Raw genomic sequence first — 20,999 nt, forward strand, 5'->3', positions numbered from 1 at the left:
TAGGGTTTCAAAGCACCAGCTGCTGTGGGGTACTCGCCCCGCCCACCTGGCGCGGTCCCACCCGTCCGCCTCCCCGCCCATTGCGCAGGCCCGGCGCGCAGGCGCAGCCGGAGCTCACCACCCCGAGCAGTGGGCGCGGGGGCGCGGTGACTCCAGGCGGTAGTGGGCTGCCGCTTCCGACTTCTGTGTCCCACCTTCAGGGATCACAAACTTGGGGTAACACTGGCCCGGCGGGCACATCCAGCTGTTGGCGTATGTGAGCGCCAGAGATGCCGACGAGAAGAGGGCAGCTCCGGGTTTAATGCGGGCTGGAGACCCTTGGAGTTCCTATGGCGTCTCGAATCCAGCGCAGCCGTGGTCCGACGGAGATCCCTGGGATTCGAGCCGGCAGGGATGGTGCGGCCGGACCCTGCCCTAGATCAGAAAGTCCCGTGCTTCCCCAGCCTTTTCGGACAGGGTCTCTGAGGCAGAGGTCTCGAGCCCCCGGCGGGGCGGAGCTCTTAGAGGCGCAGGCTTGGTCACGCACCCTACGCGTCCAGCCCGGCTTTTGGGGCCACCTCTAAGGCCACACTGATGGTTGGGCCCAGTTTGCGTGTTTCAGATGAAAAATTCACAAGGGACATGAGATTACTACTATCTCATGGGGATCAAACCTCATGACAGTGGCACAGGAGGAATTAGAAGCTGTGTTTCCTTTGAGACCTGAAGATCCAGTTCTAGGTTTTCTGCTGCTCACAAGCTTTGGGCAAAGTACCTACGCTTCTCTGAGCCTCATAATGGTGATAATACTCCTCCCACTTACCTCATTCAGCTAATGTAGAGGTCAAAGTCATACATGTTTTCTCAGTCATTTATTAACTACTTGAACCAAAAACTGGACCCTAATGTGTTGCAGAACAACTTGGGCATTTTTGAAGCACCGTGTAAAAGTATTATTAGAAAAGCTTCTCTCAGCCTCCTGAAGTAACCTGCCTCCCAAGCTGCCTTATTCCTAGGAGAATCTTCATCTTCACTTTATTATAGCCCAGGGATCCTGAAGTGGGATGGAAGAAGGGTATCTGACCTGGACTGGTGGTCTTGAAACCTTCTGGAAAACTGGAAAGAAAACTTTTTTTTTTTTAAACTCCATGGAGACAAATGGATTAATCAGTTCACAGATTATCATTATGTTTGGTTGAGAGAGGAAGTCTGGTGACAAAATGTAAGTGCCCCATTCACACCACTCCTTTGAGGCATATGCTTAGGGAGAAAAAAAATCACCCCGGGGGCAGACTGAGGTGTGGGGCAGGGCAGGGGCCTATGTATGTGGCAGGTGTCACTGAATAAGTAGCAGGGGGTGTTTCACTCTGCAGACACCTCCCTCTGTAGTCTCCTTTGGATCTGTGCTTCCTCTGACTTGTGCTAGAGTGTCCTAGCCCACAGAAAAGCTGGTCACACAATACTATCACATGGACATATTTGCAGGAATGTTTCTGTCACCCCCCCCAGCCGCCTAAGCCCTGGCATCTGCTGCCAATTTTTTTTTTTTTTACATTTAAAAAAATTGAACTATAGTTGATTTACAATGTTGTGTTAATTTCTGCTGTACAGCAAAGTGATTCAGTTATACATATGTGTACATTTTAAAAAATATTCTTTTCTACTATGGTTTGTCATAAGATATTGAATATAGTTCCCTGTGCTATACAGTAGGACCCTGTTGTTTATCCATCCTGTATATAATAGCTTACATCTGCTGCCCCCAACCTCCCACTCCATCCTTCCCCCAACCCCCTCCCCCTTGGCAACCACATGTCTGTTCTCTATATACATGAGTCTGTTTCTGTTTCGTAGATAGGTTCGTTTTGTGTCATATTTTAGATTCCACGTATGCTTGATATCATATGGTATTTGCCTTTCTCTTTCTGACTTACTTCACATAGTATGATAATCTCTAGTTGCATCCATGTTGCTGCAAATGGCATTCTTTCTTTCTTTTCTTTATGGCTGAGTAGTATTCCGTTGTATATATGTGCCACATCTTCTTCATCCATTCATCTGTTCTTCCATTCTTGGCCATTTTTCCTGGCCAGTGCTGGTTCCAGCTCCAGCAACAAGAATATAGAAGGACTAACCCAGAAAAGTGGGATGGTTTGAGATGGATGAAAGATGGGATGAATCGGCTGAGAGTTTTGTTTTTCCTTTCCAAACACTTAGCTGGCTCATTTAGCTCAGCAATCTCTGGGGAGGTATAAAGCATAATTCATTTATTTTTAATGATTGGTTTGATTGAACTCTTTTGCTGGGGAGATAAGATAAGGAGTTTTGTCATGACAGGTGCAGGGATGGATTGCTGTTTGTCATTCACAGCAGTGGGTACCACTTGGAGCCTGTAGGTAGGTGGTGGCATGAGATGAGAAACTTTACAGGGGACATGAAAGAAAACTAGAGGAAATGGGGCAGGAATGGCTAGATTCTTTGCCACTCCAAGGACCAGAGAGGGAAAATGAGCTTCCAGAGAATACGGGCCTTGCCTTAAATAATGAGATTCACTTGGAAGATTGGTTCATTTCTTATTGACCTGGGTCAGAAGCTGAGCGTCTTTGTGCCGTCAGAGTTCAAAATATCTTCAGTATCTCACAGCATACGTAGCTCCTTCTGTAGGTCTGCAGTAGGCCAAGGAACAGAGCAGGTGTGAGGCTGTAGCTATCAGGAACAGTCTCCATGGTCTTGTCATTGGAGAGATCAGCTGACACTGAAATTTTTTTTTTAATTTTTATTGGGGTATTTACAATGTTGTGTTAGTTTCAGGTGACACTGAAATACTTGAGCAGTTACTCTAAGGTGGGTGGGATGGCTTGAAGGGTTCTTGTCAACTGTTATAGCGATCTGTGTATCATAAAATCCATCTTTTTTGATGATAAGGTTCATATCTTCTATATTCTTTTTAATTTTTCCATTTCTTTGTCTATTAATTCCTAACTCTGGTACTTAATGTGTTATAAACTCCCACCATGATGGGAGTTGTTTTCTTATTGTAGTTCTAATACATATATTTCCCCTAAAAGTAAATATACCCCAAATATATTTTCAACATACATATATAACCCAAAATTCGTTTGGCTCTTCACCACCACCGACATGCTTCTCACTACTCCTGGGCCTCAGCTGCTCACATAAGGGGCATTAACTCCTTTAAATTTTGGGCACCTTCTGGGAAAACCAGATTATCTATAAGCCCAGCCTGTTCTTGTCCAGGTTTGTCTCTCCTTGACAATCAGCAATACTCAGAGGAGACTTCTCAGTTTGATGGTGTGGACCATGGCACTGCCTGGGACTTTACCACTATGGGAAAAGTGTAAGGCATTGGTGGGGTTTCTCCAGCCAGGAAGCCAGGCAAGCTTTTTCCCATGACAAATGATAAGTTTTATTTTCATTATGATAAGTATGTATTTAACTGGGCCAGGGAGGATTGGGCGTGCTGGGGGAGGGCACTGGGTTTTGACATGTTCCCTCAGCTTCCCCCCCCAACAGTATTTTAATTTAAACATTTCCAGGCATACAGAAAAACGGAAATATATTTATAATGAGCACCCAGTTACTCATCACCTAAACTTCACAGTTAACATTTTACTGTACTTGCTCTTTCACATATCTATCCATCAATCCATCCCTCCAACTTTTTAAAAATGAAAATCTACAAACATACCAAATAATTGAAAGAACAGTACAAGGAACACCCTCATGCCTTCCTCATAGAGTCAACAATTGACAATGTTTTATTTGTTTCTCACTGTCTTTCTCCTTGAACCATTTGGAAGTTAGTTTGATTATATTTCATCCCTAAATACTTCAGCACACATCTTTTAGGAATAAAGGCATTATTCTGTATAACCACAACATTACTATCACACTGAAGAAAACTAACAATAATTTTATCTAAAATCATAAAACATCCCATCTATATTAAAATTTCCCCAAACTTTCCAACCTTTTGAATTAAAAAAAAATCATAATCCAATCAAAGTAGATTTTTGTTGCGTATATGTCTTTAGCATCTTTTAATCTAGAACCATTTCCCATTTTAAAAGCACTTTTTATTTTGAAATAATTATAGATATACAGGTATTGCAAAGATAGTACAGAGAGGTTCCATACATCCTTCACCGTTTTTCTCTCAATGGTTACGTCTTGTGTAATGATTAATACAATATCATAGTCAGAAAAATCAATGTTGGTACAATGTGTGTATATTCTTATGCTGCTTTTTCACAGACATAGCAATAGTAATGGGTAGATTCCTGTAACCACCACCACAATCAAGATATAGATTTATATCATTACCACAAATATCTACTGGTGTCATCATTTTACCACGTTGAGTGAATGTAGAAACCTTACACCCTGTTATGGACTGAATGTTTGTGACACCCCAAAATCCCTGGGTTGAAATCCTAATCCCCAGTGAGATGGTATTAGGAAATGGGGCCTTTGGGAGGTAATTAGGTCATAAGGGAGGCTAGAGCCCTCATGAATGGTATTGGTGCCCTTTCAAGAAGAGTCATGAGAGAGCTTGCTTCCTTCCTCCCTGTTCTCCACCGTGTGATGACACAGCAAGAAGACAAGACGGCCATCTGTAAAACAGGAAGACAACTGTCACCAGACACTGGATTTGCTGGCACCTTGATCTTGGACCTCCAGCCTGTTGTTTAAGCCAACAAGTCGATGGTATTCTGTTATAGCAGCCCAAACTAACTAAGACACCTCCTTTTAGGCTCCCTGCTTATGTCATAATAGTCTTAAATATTTACTCTATATACATTGAGATGCAGGCCAAACAATGCTATGCTTTTTGCTTTGACCCTCAAGCAAAATTTAGACAACTCAAGAGGAGAGGGAAGGTCTATTCTGTGTAGCCACGTTTTTGCTTTTACCACTGTTCTTTCTTTCTTCTTGATGTTCCAAGTTTTCTTTTTTTAAATGATTTCCATTCTGTTTTGAGAACGTTTTAAAGCCATTATTTTGGAGTAGGTCTGGTGGTGGAAAATCCTTTTACTTTTCCTGTATCTGAGAATTTTTTTATTTCTCCTTCATTCCTGAAAAATAATTTCGCAAGGTACAGAATTCTGGGTTAACAGTTCTTTCTTTTCAGCACTTGAAAAAGGTTGTGCTAGAACCATCCAGCTTCCATGGTTCTGATGAGAAATCTGCTGTCAACTGAATTATTTCTGCCCTTTATGTAAGGTGTCATTTCTCTCTTGCTGCTTTCAAGATATTTTCTTGGTCTTTAATTCTTTAATTGTCTGAAGTTTGATTAAGATGGTTCATGGTATGGATTTCTTTGGGTTTATCCATTCGGGGTTTTGCCCAGATTTTTAAATCTATAGGTTTACATCTTTTTCCATATTTGAAAGAATTTCAGTTATTCTTTCTTTTCCATATTTGAAAAATGTTCAGCCATAATTTCTCCAAATACTTTTTTCAACACCGTTCTCTTTCTCCTCTATTTCTTAGACTCCAATGACACAAATATTACATCTTTTGTTATCATCTCACAGCTTTTTGTGGTTCTGTTCACTTTTTTTCAGCCATTTTCTCTCTGTTGTTCAGCTCAGGTAGTTCCTATTGTCTCTTCCACTTCACTGATTCTTTCCTGTGTCCCCTATGTTATGCTGTTTTTAAAACATTCAATGATTATATTTTTAAAAATTCTAAAATTTCCATGTGGGTTTTCTTCATATATTCTGTTACTTTACTGAGACTTTCAGTTGTTTCAGGGGTTCATAATTACCCACTGAAGTATTTTTATGATGGCTGCTTTAAAATTCTTGCCTAATTCCAATATCTGTGTCACCTTGATGTGGATGTCTGTCGATTATCTTTTCTCTTTCAAGTGAAGATTTTCCTGGTTCTTGGTCTGACATGTAGTTTCCAATTGTACCCTTGAAATTTCTGGTATTATGTCATGAGACTGGATCTTATCAAAATCTATTTTAGCAAGTCTCCTCTGACTTGCTGCGCTGGTTGGGGAAGAGGGAGGTTATGCTTTGCTACCATCACGTGGGGGTGAAGGTCCAGGCTCCCCACTTGGGCTCCCTTGGCACCCTGGGAGGACAGGGGTGCTTCCTTACTACTTGGTGGAGGTGGGATTTCAGGCTCCCTGCTAGGCCTCCACTGACGCCTCCTAGGCTGGGAGGAGCGAGGTCCAAGTCCCTTCTTGTTGCTTCTGCTGGGGGTAGGTAGAAAGCCTTGTTACCGCTGGGTAATGGTGTAAGTTTGGCTTCCCTCTCAGCCTTCTCTGATACACCCGGGTGGGGCAGGGAGGACCACCTTTTTACAGCCAGACGAAGACGGAAGTCCAGGCTCCCCACTCAGTCTTTGCTGGCTGGTAATCGGTGGCTTTTTGGATATCGTGTTGCTTAAGTGAACCAACATTGGCCTTACAGAAGTATACACTAAGTGACAGATTTCTCCACAAATTTCCACTTCCTGGGATTGCTTCTCCATTTATTCTAAGATGATCCTGGGTTGCCACTCTAATATACTGTGTTGTTTTACACTTCCTAATGCAAAATTATCACCCTATGTTTTGACATAAAATGCTCTGGAGTGGTACTTTATTATAAAATTACAAAACTTTTGCCTGCTCTCAAATGTTGGTATGTAGGGTCTCTGTGGATAAAAAGAACAACTGATATTTTCAGATTAGCTGTAACCTCTTGAGTTTTGATCCAGTAAGACTGAGTGTTTTATTACATTGTTTATGAAAAGAAAAATATCTAATGTATATAGTGGCTGGGAGCATGGATTTATTTTTTGCCCTACTCCCTTGTCTGGATTTCAGATCATAATTTTAAATATACATTTGTCCATAGAATTTTAAGCCTCATTTAATTTTTGCCAATGGAATTTCAGGAATCCAAATTTTTCTAAAATATTAGGTTAGTTTTCTTCACTGTCAAAGTATTTCCTAAAGGGATAGGATTTTTTTTTTTTTTTCTCTTCCAAAATTGTGCCTTATAGATTTCTTACTGTTGCCTTGGTCAGGAAGAAAAATAATTATTAAAGCAAACACTTCTCTTCAGTTAATAATATTTATTGATTAAAGTCTATGACTTGCACTAGAGAATAGGCTAAGTGTGGACATTATACAAAATGAGATCAACAGTCTGTGCTTTTTCCAGATATATGTGTTACAACCTGACGTTCACTTCAGTAAGTCTGGGAGATAACCCACATAAAAGGAACTGGGAAGCAGGAGACCTTAGTCTCAGCACAAGTTTATTGCTGAACTTTGCTGCGTTACCTTAGTCAAATCCCGTAGCATCCCATGGTCTCAATTTCCTTACCTGTCAATGAGAATAAAAATACTTATCTCCTCTAACTTCTACAGTTTTTGTCAGAGAAAATTTAAATTTGTGCCATAAATATAGATAATATTGCTAAAGATTATCTACCTCTTTTTATTTTTTCCTAAAAAAGTATCTGCAAATGCACCTAGCTTCTCAGCTGCTTCTGGTCTCGAAAATGTCTTAGAGCAAAGGGAATCAGAAAACTGCTAGGATAGATTAAAAAATTTTCAGACTTCATCTACAGGGTTGACTATGTCCATTTTTGCTAGGAGTGAGACCAAATTTATTTCTCTCTCCTGGATACTCTGATTCTTTAGCTGTTGGGCATCTAATTATGTCACCCATGCGGATTAAGGCAGAAGCCTTGCACATGGTTTGTAGAACTGTGTAGCAGACATACGTGGGTTGAAATAGTTGTAATTAGAAAATCAATATCTCACCATTAGGAAATATGCTGAAACATGTGGATATTCTGACTTGTCCCAGAAGCACAATAAAAGTAAACCAAATGCTCTCCAAGTAAGAACAATTATAAAAATACAAAATTTGAAATAATGAACACAAAGGTTTGAATCATAAATATTTATTTCTAGAGAAACAATAAAGGCGAACTCATTTCCTGTTTCAGAGGCAGAGGGCTCGGTGGTAGTTGGACCATACCAACAGTATTGCTGTGTCGAAATGGGATTTTCTGCATGAGGCCATTTGTAGGGGGCAAGAAGCCCTGTCGCCACCCTCGTGGTGGACAGGATCTCTCTCCCTGCATCTCTGCACTGGTTCTTAGATGTGACAAGGAACTCACGAAACGACCTTGCAGATTTCATCTTCTATTCATAACTTCAGAGTCTGGAATTCGGGAGTGAGCCAAAGCTAGGTATTACATGGACTTTAGCTGTGGATGTTAAGGTCATTTCACAGTTGGCTGCAAAGCACATTTTTGACTGGTAGAGAAAATGCAAAGCAACGTTTAGAGTTTTCTTTACGTGTCTAATAGTGGTTTACTTCCCTGCCGTGTAGATCACTCTGAGGAGTGCAGTAGGTACGGGCCAGGAGGCCACGGGGAGGGAGGATCCATGAGGCTCTGCTGGTGTAGCCGCTGAGGAAGCCGGGTGAAATCATTCTGCCCTTCCCAGCTTGTAGGTTTCATTGTTTTACACAATGGGGTGATCGTCTGCCTGCTTGGCCAACGCCAGGCTCTTTGAGGTGCCCAGAAAACCCCCATGTAAATGCACAGCTAGACAGTTGGGTGTACAGCTGACTTTGTGCCTCATGCAGCCCTCGGGCCACGCTCCCCTCTGGCCCAGGAGGCTTGCCTCTAGGTTGTGCAAAGAAGCTGTCTTACTTGAAAGCATTCCCATGGGCAGGGTGATTTCAGAGACACCTGTGAGAGTCTCCCTCCCTTTGAAAACAAACAGACCCCCTCACCTGCTTCCCTTCCCTTCTCCCCTGGGACCTAGAATCCCTCACTTTCTCATGAAAACCCTTCATTCCTTAGAGCTCATGTTTAGAATGCAGGCCCAGGGGGAGGCGCTGTGATTGCTTGAGGCCTTATCATATAGAAAACCCTGTGCCGGGAGATTGGCACCCAGAGATGTTATTCTTATTTTTTTAGATGAAGAAACAGAGGCTCAGAAGTATACCTTTGCACAAGGTGACAACATATGTCATAGAACCAGCCTTCACACCCAGATTCTTCAGACTCCAACGTCCCTGCGCTCTCTGGGCCCTCTCCTGTCTCCCTGGAACTGAGATTTACTGAAGTTCCCAGATTCCGATTCACCTTGCCTAGAAGGACACAGAGTGCTGGGCTTTAACCCCTCCTGGAGAGGGAGAGAGCGGCTAAGATTTGTGGGCTGAGAAAGCTTTGGGCCTCCCAAGGTGTGCTGAGTCCAGGCCCAGAAATGATGAAGGCTGGGGTCCTAGCTTTGACCTCCAGGCACAAGGCAGAGACCCTCCTCCTACTCCACAGGGCGACCTGCCAAGGTGTCTCATTCAGGCTGGAGCCCCTTGTGGGAGAAGGGGGAGCGGGTGTGTGTGGCTGACTGCTGCCTGCACCGGGGCTCTCACGCCCCTGTTCCATCAGCAGGGCTGCAGCTTGCTTGAGAGGGTGGTGTGGGCATAAAAGGTTCCTGCGCGTTCTGTTGGTTTTACTAGGTTCCTGCGCGTTTCTGTTCATTTCACCAGCTTCCTGCGCGTTCTGTTCATTTCACCAGGTTCCTGCGCGTTCTGTTCATTTCACCAGCTTCCTGCGCGTTCTGTTCATTTCACCAGGTTCCTGTGCGTTTCTGTTCATTTCACCAGCTTCCTGCGCGTTCTGTTCATTTCACCAGCTTCCTGCGCGTTCTGTTCATTTCACCAGGTTCCTGCGCGTTTCTGTTCATTTCACCAGCTTCCTGTGCGTTTCTGTTCATTTCTCTAGCTAGGGTATAAGCTGTGAGCCTGAGTAATGGTGGAGCACCGAAGCTGGGCTTGTCAAGGGCTGAGGGCAGAGTAGAGTATGAGGCCCCAGAGGGGTCTCGGGCGCTGTCTTGATGGGACACGCCTGCAGCTTTCCACTGCCCTTCAGAGGTTCATCTTGTAGTTGAGGCACTGATGATCAGTGTGGCTGACACAGCTGGGGAAGGCAGTCGGAGTAACTTAGGTCGCTCAGACTAGACTCCTCACCTTCACCGTCTGGTCCGGGGATCCCTCCCATGTGCTGCTGTAGAAACCTCAACCTTCTAACACTGTATCGTGATTATCTGTTTACTTATTGATGGCAGGTTCCTTGAAGACAGAGGCCAGTTGTGCTGGTCTCAGCACGCCCCGTGTCTTTTGTGACACCTGAACGTGAGGAGATGTTCCTAGCTAAGCTGGAACCGGACCACAGCTTTGGCCCAATTACAGGAACGAGGGCAGTTTCGTGGGGAATGGGGAAAAGAAGGTAACTGGTTAACTGTGCTTCTGGAAGAAGTCTCCTTCTTCTCAGTGGGGCTGGGAGGGAGAACCGTGAGTGCAAACTGGAGTAGGAGGCACGGACCGCGGCTGCTTGGATCCTGGCTCCAGCCCGGGAGGTGGGGCTGGCTAGAGGGACCTCCCAGAAAAGGGAACAGCACCCTTGCTCTGGGACAAACCCTACAGTGCTTTTGCAGCTAAGTGTAATCTGCTAGCATGAAGGCTGTACCTATTATTTCCATTTTACCTGGTATTTAAAAAGAAACCCTTGAAAATTCAGAAGGCAAAGCAATCCTGCCAATTTAATGAAGAAGAAGCTGTAAGAATGCCATCACTCACCGAGGAACCTGGCAGCCCGAGGGAAGGAGGGGCAGGGGTGTGACTCATCCCACGAGGCCAGGACTTCTTCTAGTTTTCTTTTAGCACGTAGGGTCTCTGAAGGGGGCGTGGGGAGCTCTGCTATGAAGGAACCATCCAGAAACCTCAGCCCTGTGAATTTTCCCTTCCACTTGCCTTGTTTTCTCTCTCCACGATGAGATGGGAGGCGTGACATGGCTGTCAGAAAACCCTCATCCCTCTGGGTTGGTGAATGGCTCCCTCTGGTACCTCTGAGCCAAGGGGTCCGCACTGAAGACAAGCCTCTGTCCGGTGCCCTCTGAGGCACGCAGCCTGTCTACAAAGCTAGTCAGAATACAGGGGAGGGAGGCCTGTCTGTCCTCTCAGTAATCCCCTTGTCACCGCACCTCCAAAGGCTGCTCACCCTAACAGAGGGGATGTGATGGGCAGCCTGTCAAATAGATTGTGAGTGCATTAGCAGGATTAGTGGTGAAGGCGAATATTTCAGCCTTTGCAAGGTTCATTCACAGCCTCTGAGACTGGCCTGCTCAGCGTTTCTGTCTTTCATTCCACAACAGAGTTTAATTTATAATATTGGTATAGAATGCTATCTGAGATTTCTTTTCCTTCTTACCGATAAACCAGCTGAAATACTTTAGCAGCCCCGCAAAACCAGATGCTTTGTTCTTGGCGGGGATTGAAGTATGACTGATTTTATTTTTGCTTGTTAAAGTAATATACCCTCATTGTGGAAAAATTGGATCAGAAAAGTATAAGGGAGAAATTTTAAATATTCAGTCCTTTCACCAGGTATTACCTCTGATGCCATCTTGTGTTTTCATGCAGTTTTTCATCTATGCATAGATATTAAACAAAATTGCAATTATATTGTATATTGGATTTGGTTTCCTTTTTTAAAAAAACCAAATATTATATCATCAACTTTTGCCAGTTTTCTTACACTTTTAATGAAAACACCTGTGAAATATTTTATGTGACTCTATTTGCAGTTCTCTATTGATGTGTAACAAATTACCACAAACTCAGCAACTTAAAGCAATACCCGTTTATTAGCACACAGTTCCGTAGATCAGAAGTTGGGGTGTCTGCACAGGTCTCAGAAGGTCAAAATCAAAGTGTCAGCTGGGCTAAGTTCTCCTCTGGAGGCTCTGGGGAGAATCACTTACAAGCTCATCCTTGTCAGCAGGTTTCAGTTCCTCGAGACGGTGCAGCTGAGGTCCTCATGTCCTTGCTGCTTGTTAGCTGGGGACTGCTTTTCGCAGCTGGAGGCCACCTGTCTTCCTTTGACATGTGGCTGCCTTGATCTGCAAGCCAGCAATGGCGCATTGACTCCTTATTGTGTTCTGAATCTCTGGCTTCTTCTCTGATCAACTGAGAAAACGATTTGCTTTTAAAGGACCCATCTGATTAGGTCGGGCCCACCGGAATAATCTATCTCAAGGTTGACTGTGTCCTATAACAAGACCTAATCAGGGGAGTCAACTTCATCATATTGCTAATCGCCAGGATTATGCAGGGCATGTGTCTCTACTTACCACAATATTATAATTTACTTAGTAGTCTCCCTGTTTTAAAAAACTGAGTCATATGGCCACAATTTCATAGGTAAGTCTGCCAAAGCACTGCTTCCTGGATACATGAGATATATTGCCTCTTTGGAGCTTTGTTTGGGAATCCTGCTTTTGGTGAATCAGGTGTGAGAGTGGGGCTGTTGCAGTCTTTTGCTGCATTGTAGTATAGTTGGTGTATTAGTTTTCTAGGATTGCCGTAACAAAGTATCATGAACTGAGTGGCTTAAAACAATAGAAGTTTATTGTTTCACAGTTCTGGAGGCTAGAAGCCTGAAGTCAAGGTGTCAGTAGAGCTATAGTCTCTCTGAAATCTGTAGAAGAATTCCTTCTTGCCTCTTCTTGGTCCCTGGTTGTTAGCCGGCAATCCTTGGGTTTCCTTGCTTTGTAGCTGCGTAACTGCAGTGTCTGCCTTCCCCATCAGTGCCATTGTTTCTGTGTGTCTGTGTCTCCACGTGGACATCTTCATATAGGGACACCAGTCACATTGGATTAGGGACCCACCCTACACCAGTATAATCTCATTTTAACTTAACTAATTACATCTGTAACAATCCTATTTTAAGATAAGCTCACATTCTGAGGCTTTGGGTATTAGGACTTTAGTATATTTTTGGGGGGCTGGATACAATTCAACATTTAACAATTGGTATAGAATGTTAGGTGACTAGCTTAGTGGAAACTGAATGGACACCTAGAGTGGTAGGTCTTGAATCAGAAGCAGATGCCACAGGTGTAGTTATTTCAGCAAAGATTGGGTAAGCTGGCTGGGCTGTGGGGTAGCATGCTAGCAGGTGGTGCTGGGCCAGGTTTGACTACTAATTCCTGCAGATAGGAATATAGTGATACCAACATCCTGGGGTTAAGGCCACGCCTGAAATTTCCTGTTGTAAAATCCTTTGCCCAAGCTTTGGCTAGTGGCCCCGAGGTTCAGTGAGCTGAGTGCTGTAGACAAAGGGCAGATACAGCTAAGGCTTCTCTGAGAAGTGGTCCTGGAAGCAGTGACTATGTATAATGTTGGAAAATGTATTTCCACCTCTCTTTTGCTTTCGCTGTTGACTTAAGTTTGCACAGATCTTTTTAGTTTGGAAAGTGATTTCACAGTTTATTATCTTTTGTAATTTTCACATCCACCCTGTGAAGTTGAAATGGCTATTTCCTTTTAGGTACAGTGAAATTAAGTATTATTATACAATAACTGCCAACACAATGAAAAGTAGATATTACTGTTTAATTTTACAGATGAGAAGCTAAGAAAGGTTAAGGGACTTGTCTCGTGGCACTTGTAAGCTGTAGAACTGGGACCGGGACTCATGTCTGTGTCCTTCCTAGTCTTGTGCATTGTTCCCGCACTGTGCTACCAAGCTGACAACTAACTTGGACCTGCCTAGAGAATGTCAGCACCAGCATAGCACAGGGATGCCAGAAGTCCCACTTTCAAAAGTATTCTCTGGACTCAACACTGTGTGACCTTGGAAACTTAGGTTAATTTTCCTTGGCTTCATTCATTCATTCATTCATTCACTCAACAATTTTTTCTTACAGTTTCTTTTTCTTTCCAGCTTTATTGAGATAAAATTGACATATAACATTTTGTAAGTTTAAGGTGTGCAATGTGATTATTTGACACGTGTATATATTGTGAAAATGATTACTACAGAAAGATTGGTTAACACCTCCATCAACTGACATAATTACCTTTTGTGTGTGTGTGGTAAGAAGATTTAACTCACTCTTTTGGCATCTTTCAAATATACAATACAGTATTGTTAACTATAGTCACCATGCTGTGCGTTAGATCCCCAGAACTTATTTATCATAGAACTAAAGTTTGTACCTCTGACCAACATCTCCCCACTTCCCCCACCCCCAGCTCCTAGCAACAACCATTCTACTCTGTTTCTACGAGTTCAGCTTTTTTTAGATTCCACAAATAAGTGAGATCATACAGTATTCTTTTCTTTGTATAATTTCTTTTCTTATTTCACTTAGCGTAATGCTCTCAAGTTCCACCTATGTTTTTACAAATGGCAAGATTTCCTTTTTTTTTTTATTTATAAATTTGTTTATTTATTTTTGGCTGTGTTGGGTCTTCGTTGCTGCATGTGGACCTTCTCCAGTTGCGGCGAGCAGGGGCTACTCTTCGTTGCAGTGCGCAGGCTTCTCATTGTGGTGGCCTCTCTTGCTGTGGAGCACGGGCTCTAGGCATGCGGGCCTCAGCAGCCGTGGCACGCGGGCTCAGTAGTTGTGGCTCACAGGCTACAGAGCACAGGCTCAGCAGTTGTGGCACACAGGCTTAGTTGCTCCGTGGCATGTGGGATCTTCCCGGACCAGGGCTTGAACCCGTGTCCCCTGCATTGGCAGGCGGATTCCCAACCACTGCGCCACCAGGGAAGTCCCAAGATTTCCTTTTTATAATGGCTAAATAATATTCATATATTTACATTTTTATCTATCTAATGTATGTATATATAAAATGACATTTTATTTATCCATTCATCCATTGATGATCACTTTGGTTGTTTCCATATTTGATTGTTGTGTATAATGTTGCAATGAACATGGAAGTGTAGGTATCTCTTCAAGATAGTAATTTCATTTCCTTCAGATACATACCCAGAAGTGGGATTGCTGGATCATATGGTAGTTCTATTTTTAATTTTTCAAGGAAACTCCTACTCTTTTCCATAGCGGTTGTACCAATTTACATTTTCACTAACAGTGCACAAGGGTTCCCTTTTCTCCACATCCTAACCTACAATTGTTATCTCTTGTCTTTTTGATAATAGCTGTTCTAACAGGTGTGAGGTGATATCTCATTGTGGTTTTGATTTGCATTTCCCTGATGATTAGTGGTGTTGAGCGCCTTTTCATGAACTTGTTGGCAATTTGTATGTCTTCTTTGGAAAAATGTCTATTCAGGTCCTCTGCCCATATTTTTAATCAGACTATTTGTTTTTCGGCTACTGAGTTGTATGAGTTACTCCCCTTCATCCCTGACATTTTTTGTTTTTGATGCACGATTTACATCTTTTTATACTGTGTGTCCATTAACAAATTATTTTAGCAGTCGTCTCACTCTCTCCTGACGTGCAAAGTTTCTGCTGAGAAATCCTCTGACTAGCCTTATGGGGGTTCCCTTGTATGTGAAGAATTTTTTTTCTCTTGCTTCTTTTAAAATTCTTTCTTTGTCTTTGATTTTAGACAGTTTCATTATAATGTGTCTTAGAGAAGGTCTTCGGGGTTGAAATTATTTGGCGATGTATGAACTTCATGAACTTGGATGTCCAAATCTCTCCCCAGTGTTGGGAAGTTTCAGCCATTATTTCTTTAAATAAGCTTTTGCCCCTTTCTCCCTCTCTTCTACTTCTGGGACTCCAATAATACATGATTTTTTATCTTATAGTTCATATAGGCTTTCTTCAATCTTTTCATTCTGTTTTCTTTGTTCTCCCCTTACTGGATAATGTAAAAAGATCTGTCTTCTACCTCACAGATTCTTTCTTCTACTCGATCCAGTCTGACGCTGATGCTCTCTATTACATTTTTCATTTCATTCATTGTATTCTTCAACTCCAGAATTTCTGTGTTGTTGTTGTTTTTGATAATGATTTCTGTCTCCCTGATAGACTTCTCATTTTTAAAGTGTTTTCCTGATTTCATTGAATTGTCTGTGTTTTCCTGTAGTCACCGAGCTTCCTTAAAATGACTATTTTGTATTTTTTATTGGGCAGATCTCAGATCTTCATTTCTTTGAGGTTGGTTACTGGAAAATTATTGTGTTTCTTTGGTGGTGTCATGTTTCCTTAATTTTAAATTTTCCTTGAGGTTTTGTATTGCTATATTTGAAGAAGCAGTCACCTCCTCCAGTCTTTACTAACTGACTTTCAGAGAGAAATACCTTCCGTTTCACTAAACATCATCCATGTTAGGAGTTCTGAGCTCTTCTCAGATCTCTTCTATTGATACTCCTGTTGCATAGTTCTTGTTCCCTCTTGGTGGGGGAGTTCTGAAGACTGTACACCTTCTCTCAATCCTGAAAGGCCACACTTGGTGTCAGCATCCTCCATTTTGCTTTCCGTAGGACCCTACTGAGTGCTCACATTTGTGTGTTTTCTCACAGTTCTGCAGATTTGGGCTGGCTTTCTGCATGTGTGCACTAGCTTTCTGCAAGGGCTTGCTCTTGCTGCCACGGGGCATGCTCAGGGAGCTGACCACAGGGTGGGGCAAGGCTGTGGAGCATTGGGGGTGTCTGCACCAGTTGGGAGGATCTGCGGGTGAGCCCAGTGGCTCATTGGTGGCCTTCCTGATGGAATGTACAACACAGTTAGTAGGGTCCATGTTCTTTTGATGCTGCCCAAGACCCCTAGCTGCTGTTCTCCAAGCCCACTCCCCAGTCATGCAGCACACCTCAGTATTCTGGGTGGGGTGGGAAAGAACTGGGTGTCTTTGGTGGTGTCCCACATAGCTGGGGAAGCTGGGTGCTCACTCACATGCTCACATTTTCCCTCATCAGAAAAATCACAGGCTGAGGAGGTCTCTCTTGGCACTGAGCTGTGCTGTCTTGGGGAGGGGTGATGTAGGTAAAATGAAACTGATCCTCTTACCGTCTTGATTGCATCCAATCTTAGAATATTTTTTCCTCCAGCCATGTGGTGGAACTCCTCTACTAGACTTCTGGACTTCCACAAAGGCACCCTCATCTGTAGGTGATTATTTAAATAGTATTCTTTGAGAGGAAAATGGTAGAAAACTCTTATTCCACTGTACTGATGCTGTCACTCTTCTTAACATTTATTTCTTGAGCATTTATGTGCCAGGCTCTATTCTAGGCCCTGGAATTATAGCAACATAAGATAAAACGCTTGAGGAGTTTGTCTTCTAGAATTGCATCAGTTTCATTATTTGGAAAGTGGGGGTAAAAGCAATTATATGCCTAATTAAGTTGTGAAGAAAATCATTCATGTAATGAGTTTAGCCCGGTGCCAGGCACATCATAATTTTCAATAAGTGTCAGCTATTTATATAGAGATCACACACAGTGGGAGGTGGGTCTAAGTCTTGACTCTTTGGGGACTTCAGTGCACATGGGGGGGGGCACACTGAATAATCTGGGGGAAGGTGGAAGTTTGGATCCTTGGAAAGCACGCCTTTTCCAGATCTAGGATTGAAACACAAAGCTGGAATACAGTGTTGTTGTGAGGGCAGTGGCAGGGCCTTCCAAAGAGCAAGGTTTGGAGGACACGCACCAAGTTCATCTACTCATTCAACATATGCTTCTCTGCCCCAGTTGCCCAGAGCTGTGGCCAGAGGTGAAGGATTCCACACTGCAAAGGAAGAATCAGTGATGACCAAAAGCGATGCAACACCAGTCACATTGTGTGGAGTGCATTGCTGGTTTTACATTTTGTTTTGCCTAAGTGGCCCACTGTATTAGATGCCTGTCTTAAGTTCCTACACCTCAGTATGTGGTATTAACTCCAGTAGAAAACATGCAACCTGCCCAAAGCTAACATAGTTTAAGAAATGTAATATTTTATATGCATCACATTTTAAAAAGCTGTTTTTTTTGAGGAATGGGGTAACCACTACCGGACATTTTACTTTGCCTTGGGGATACAACTCTGAGAGTTGGAGTTTATACTATAATTTAGCTAATCTGCTCAGATTCAGCATCTGTATTCCTTTAAGTAGCATTTATTATTACAACAGGAAATCTTTACTGTTTTTCTATGATAAAGAAACATTAGTAGACTCTACTGTATTATGTGCTCAAACTGGCTTGCCATCTCTAGTGAACTGTAGACAAAGTGGAAACAGATAGTGAGTGGAGAGGAGATGCTTGCACGATCAACCCACAAGGGTTGCATCCCACAAGGGTTACAGGTCTGCAGCATGCATGTCGGGCCCACAGAGCAGGGCTCAGGTCTTTCTAGACCCCCCTGAGAGGGAGAAAGTGATGTCTGTTTCTCAGGTTGGTTGTGATGCTTATATGAGATAGTATGTACAATAAACCTCATCCACTGTGGGCGTTCAGCAAAAACAGTTTACTCTCCTTTTATTTAATCTTCTGCTTTATGAATTCAGTTTTCTTCTATATTTTTTCAAAGCAGTTATAAATTAAACCACATTAATTTCTTATTCTTAGCTGGAGGATCTGGCACACAGAAGGGATCAGTGGGAGTTTGTGGGGTGAGTCATTTGTGGTATTTGTTATAAAGGTGTTTCCTGTCCAGGTCCCTTGTTGGCAGCAGTGGGGGAGGGTTTGGAGATTCCGTACTGTCTCCCAGCTCTTGAGCAGCCCACACAGACAGGTTAGACTTAGCTGGTTAGGCTTTTTCCAGGTAAAGCTCATGGGAGAGTTATTCCTGTCTCCATATTTGAGCTATGTAATACATATGCCCTACCTTTAAATCTGCCTTTCAAATACCTGGTCACATTCTATGCGCCTGGAACAGTACCAGAGTTTGAAAATTCAGGGAAGAACTAGACATCCCCTACCCTTAGGAAGTCAATGATTAAGTAGCAGAGAAAGTACTATACAGACAGACAGATATACACACAGGAACACACTCATGCGTACGTATACATATGTGCTTGTGTGTGTGTGGGGGGTGTATTTTGGGAGGTAGTGTTCTAAAGTAAGGGGAAACACTCAATGTGAGAGATTCAAAGTCGTGAGTGTGGGGACCATGTTTATATGTCACAATTAGGATCCATCGTCTGATAAGAACATAGGTCCATAGAAAGTCAAAGGAATAAGGCTTAAAGTTGAAGTAGTCCCAGAATAAGGCTGCCTCCTTAAGAGGTAGTTCTTGTTCTCAGTAAATATACAGTCTAGTTAGAGAGACAGTCACGTGCACATCCCTGGATAAAAGGGAGTGCAGCTCGGTGAGATGTGTCATAGAGGCAAGAGGAGGACTCAGAGGGACCCATGGCTCCTCAGAGCTATGGGAGATGAGGAAGGAGAGGGAGAGAGTTTAGTGTCAGTGAGTGTCAAAGGGCTCTGGGAGAAGGGAGAGTGCTAGGTCTGGAAGGATGCTGTAAGAAGGCCTGGCTGCAGTCTTATCTAAGCAGGGAGCTCAAAGAGCCTTTACTAGATTTAAGACACTGAGGCACACATCCTTGGGGAGCCAGGTGCTTCTGTGGCCAAGGACTTTGCAGCTTGTCTGGCTGGCTCTCAGCAACATGGTTGAGAACAGACATGCGGGACTGATTAGAAAACTGCTATGCTTGGGAAAAAAATGTAGACATCAGAGACATGAAAATGAAAACATACAAGCAGTTGTAAGTGGAATGTGCCTATCTTTGTGGTTTACGTGCCCAAAGACCTTGTGAGCAACCTGTAGATACGGCTGGGGAAAACATGTCTTTGGAGGCCCCTTCCTTCTCCCTTGTACACTGATGGCTCTCCTTGGATGGCACCTGAATGTCTATCATAGTTTCTTTTCTGAGGTAGGACCTTCCTCTCACTGATTGTTACCAGGAAGTGAACTGATAACCCACTAAACTCGGGCTTCATCAGACTCTCAGGAGGAAATCTGTGTGTGTGTGTGTGTGTGTGTGTGTGTGTGTGTGTATAAAACAAAGGGATGAAGGACCCACTCTGGAGACCTATTGTTGACATCTGGAAAGTTACCTAAGCTTTCTGAATCTTAGATTCTTCCTCAGTAAATGGAAATAATAATACCTATCTTGCCGAGTTCTTGAGAGGACTAAATATAGTAACAAATCAAATAGGTTAGTACAATGCGTGGCACATATTAGGTACTCAGTAAACCTCACCTGTTACTATTGCTGTTTTGGGGGTACAAGGTGCTGTAGTATGGGTACATTCTGGGTATCGTTAGAGCAGACTTAACAGTCGTTTTGGTGGGGGTGTGGGCACAGGCAGACACATTGCTGTCCATAGTGCTGAAGCATCCTCGCCTAGGGTATGGCTGTGGCTCCCAAACCCAGGCCACTGCAGATGCAGCTCCGTCTCTCCCAGGAATTCTGAGCCAGGAGCGCTGAATGGAGAGACCCAGATGGTAGAGAAGCAAACTAGCAGTGGCTTTTGGATAAGTCACTGAGAAATTTCTATGGAGAGAAGAAGAGACATTTTAATCCCTTTTAGATACTTATGTGACCAAAAAAAAAAAAAAAAAAACAAAACCCATCACCCTAAACTGATGTAGCTGAAAATGCTGACACTAGTAAGACATGCATACTATGTGATGGAAAGCTGTGCTGGTGTTAATGTGAATGGTGAGTTTGGGTAGTTAGCAGAATCCGAGAGGGGTGGAGATTGTTTAAGTGAGGCATCATTAACAACTGGGTTAAAAGAACATTTTAATAGACATTTAAAAATTTTGGCTCAGTAAAATATTTGTAATTTCCACAATGTCACAGAACAAATAAAACCAATATTTTATAACATACCTTGTCAATTTCATGTAATGTTGAAAATTTAAGCACACTTCTGGGTGTAGTACATTTTTTTGGAGAGTGGGAGGTTTTGAAGGGCAGGTGTCTCCCTCACATTCCTTTCCTGGGGTACTCTGGTGATGATCCTGGGTGTATTGTTTTCTCTGGGGCCTCTTTCTCCATTTCCCTCCGCTTCTCACAGCAGTCCAAGCTGCTGGAGCTTGGTTAACCTGCCTCCTAATGTCTACCCGCTAGTCAGTTTATCCTTTCATTCATCCATCCACCGCCAGATAGTCAAATATGCAACTATTGAACATCTGCTGCATATTACATATGCTGGTGCTTTGTTGTGTATTTCGCACCAAGAAAGTAGCTCAACTACTCTGCTTGTTATCATGACAAA

The 20,999-nt window shown here is 43.1% G+C and overlaps 1 long non-coding RNA gene across 1 annotated transcript in view; it reads left to right on the forward strand.

Moving 5' to 3' along the window:
- Positions 1 to 5: 5 nt before the first annotated feature.
- Positions 6 to 20,999, forward strand: part of LOC309611707 — a 92,213-nt gene continuing 71,219 nt past the window's right edge. The window contains exon 1 of the long non-coding RNA XR_014234690.1: positions 6 to 1,201. This is a non-coding gene — a long non-coding RNA (uncharacterized lncRNA). The remainder of the gene's footprint in view (positions 1,202 to 20,999) is intronic.

This window comes from Balaenoptera borealis (genome assembly GCF_965194805.1).
Source record: "Balaenoptera borealis genome assembly, chromosome: 15".
In the NCBI taxonomy this organism is placed as follows: domain Eukaryota; kingdom Metazoa; phylum Chordata; class Mammalia; order Artiodactyla; family Balaenopteridae; genus Balaenoptera; species Balaenoptera borealis.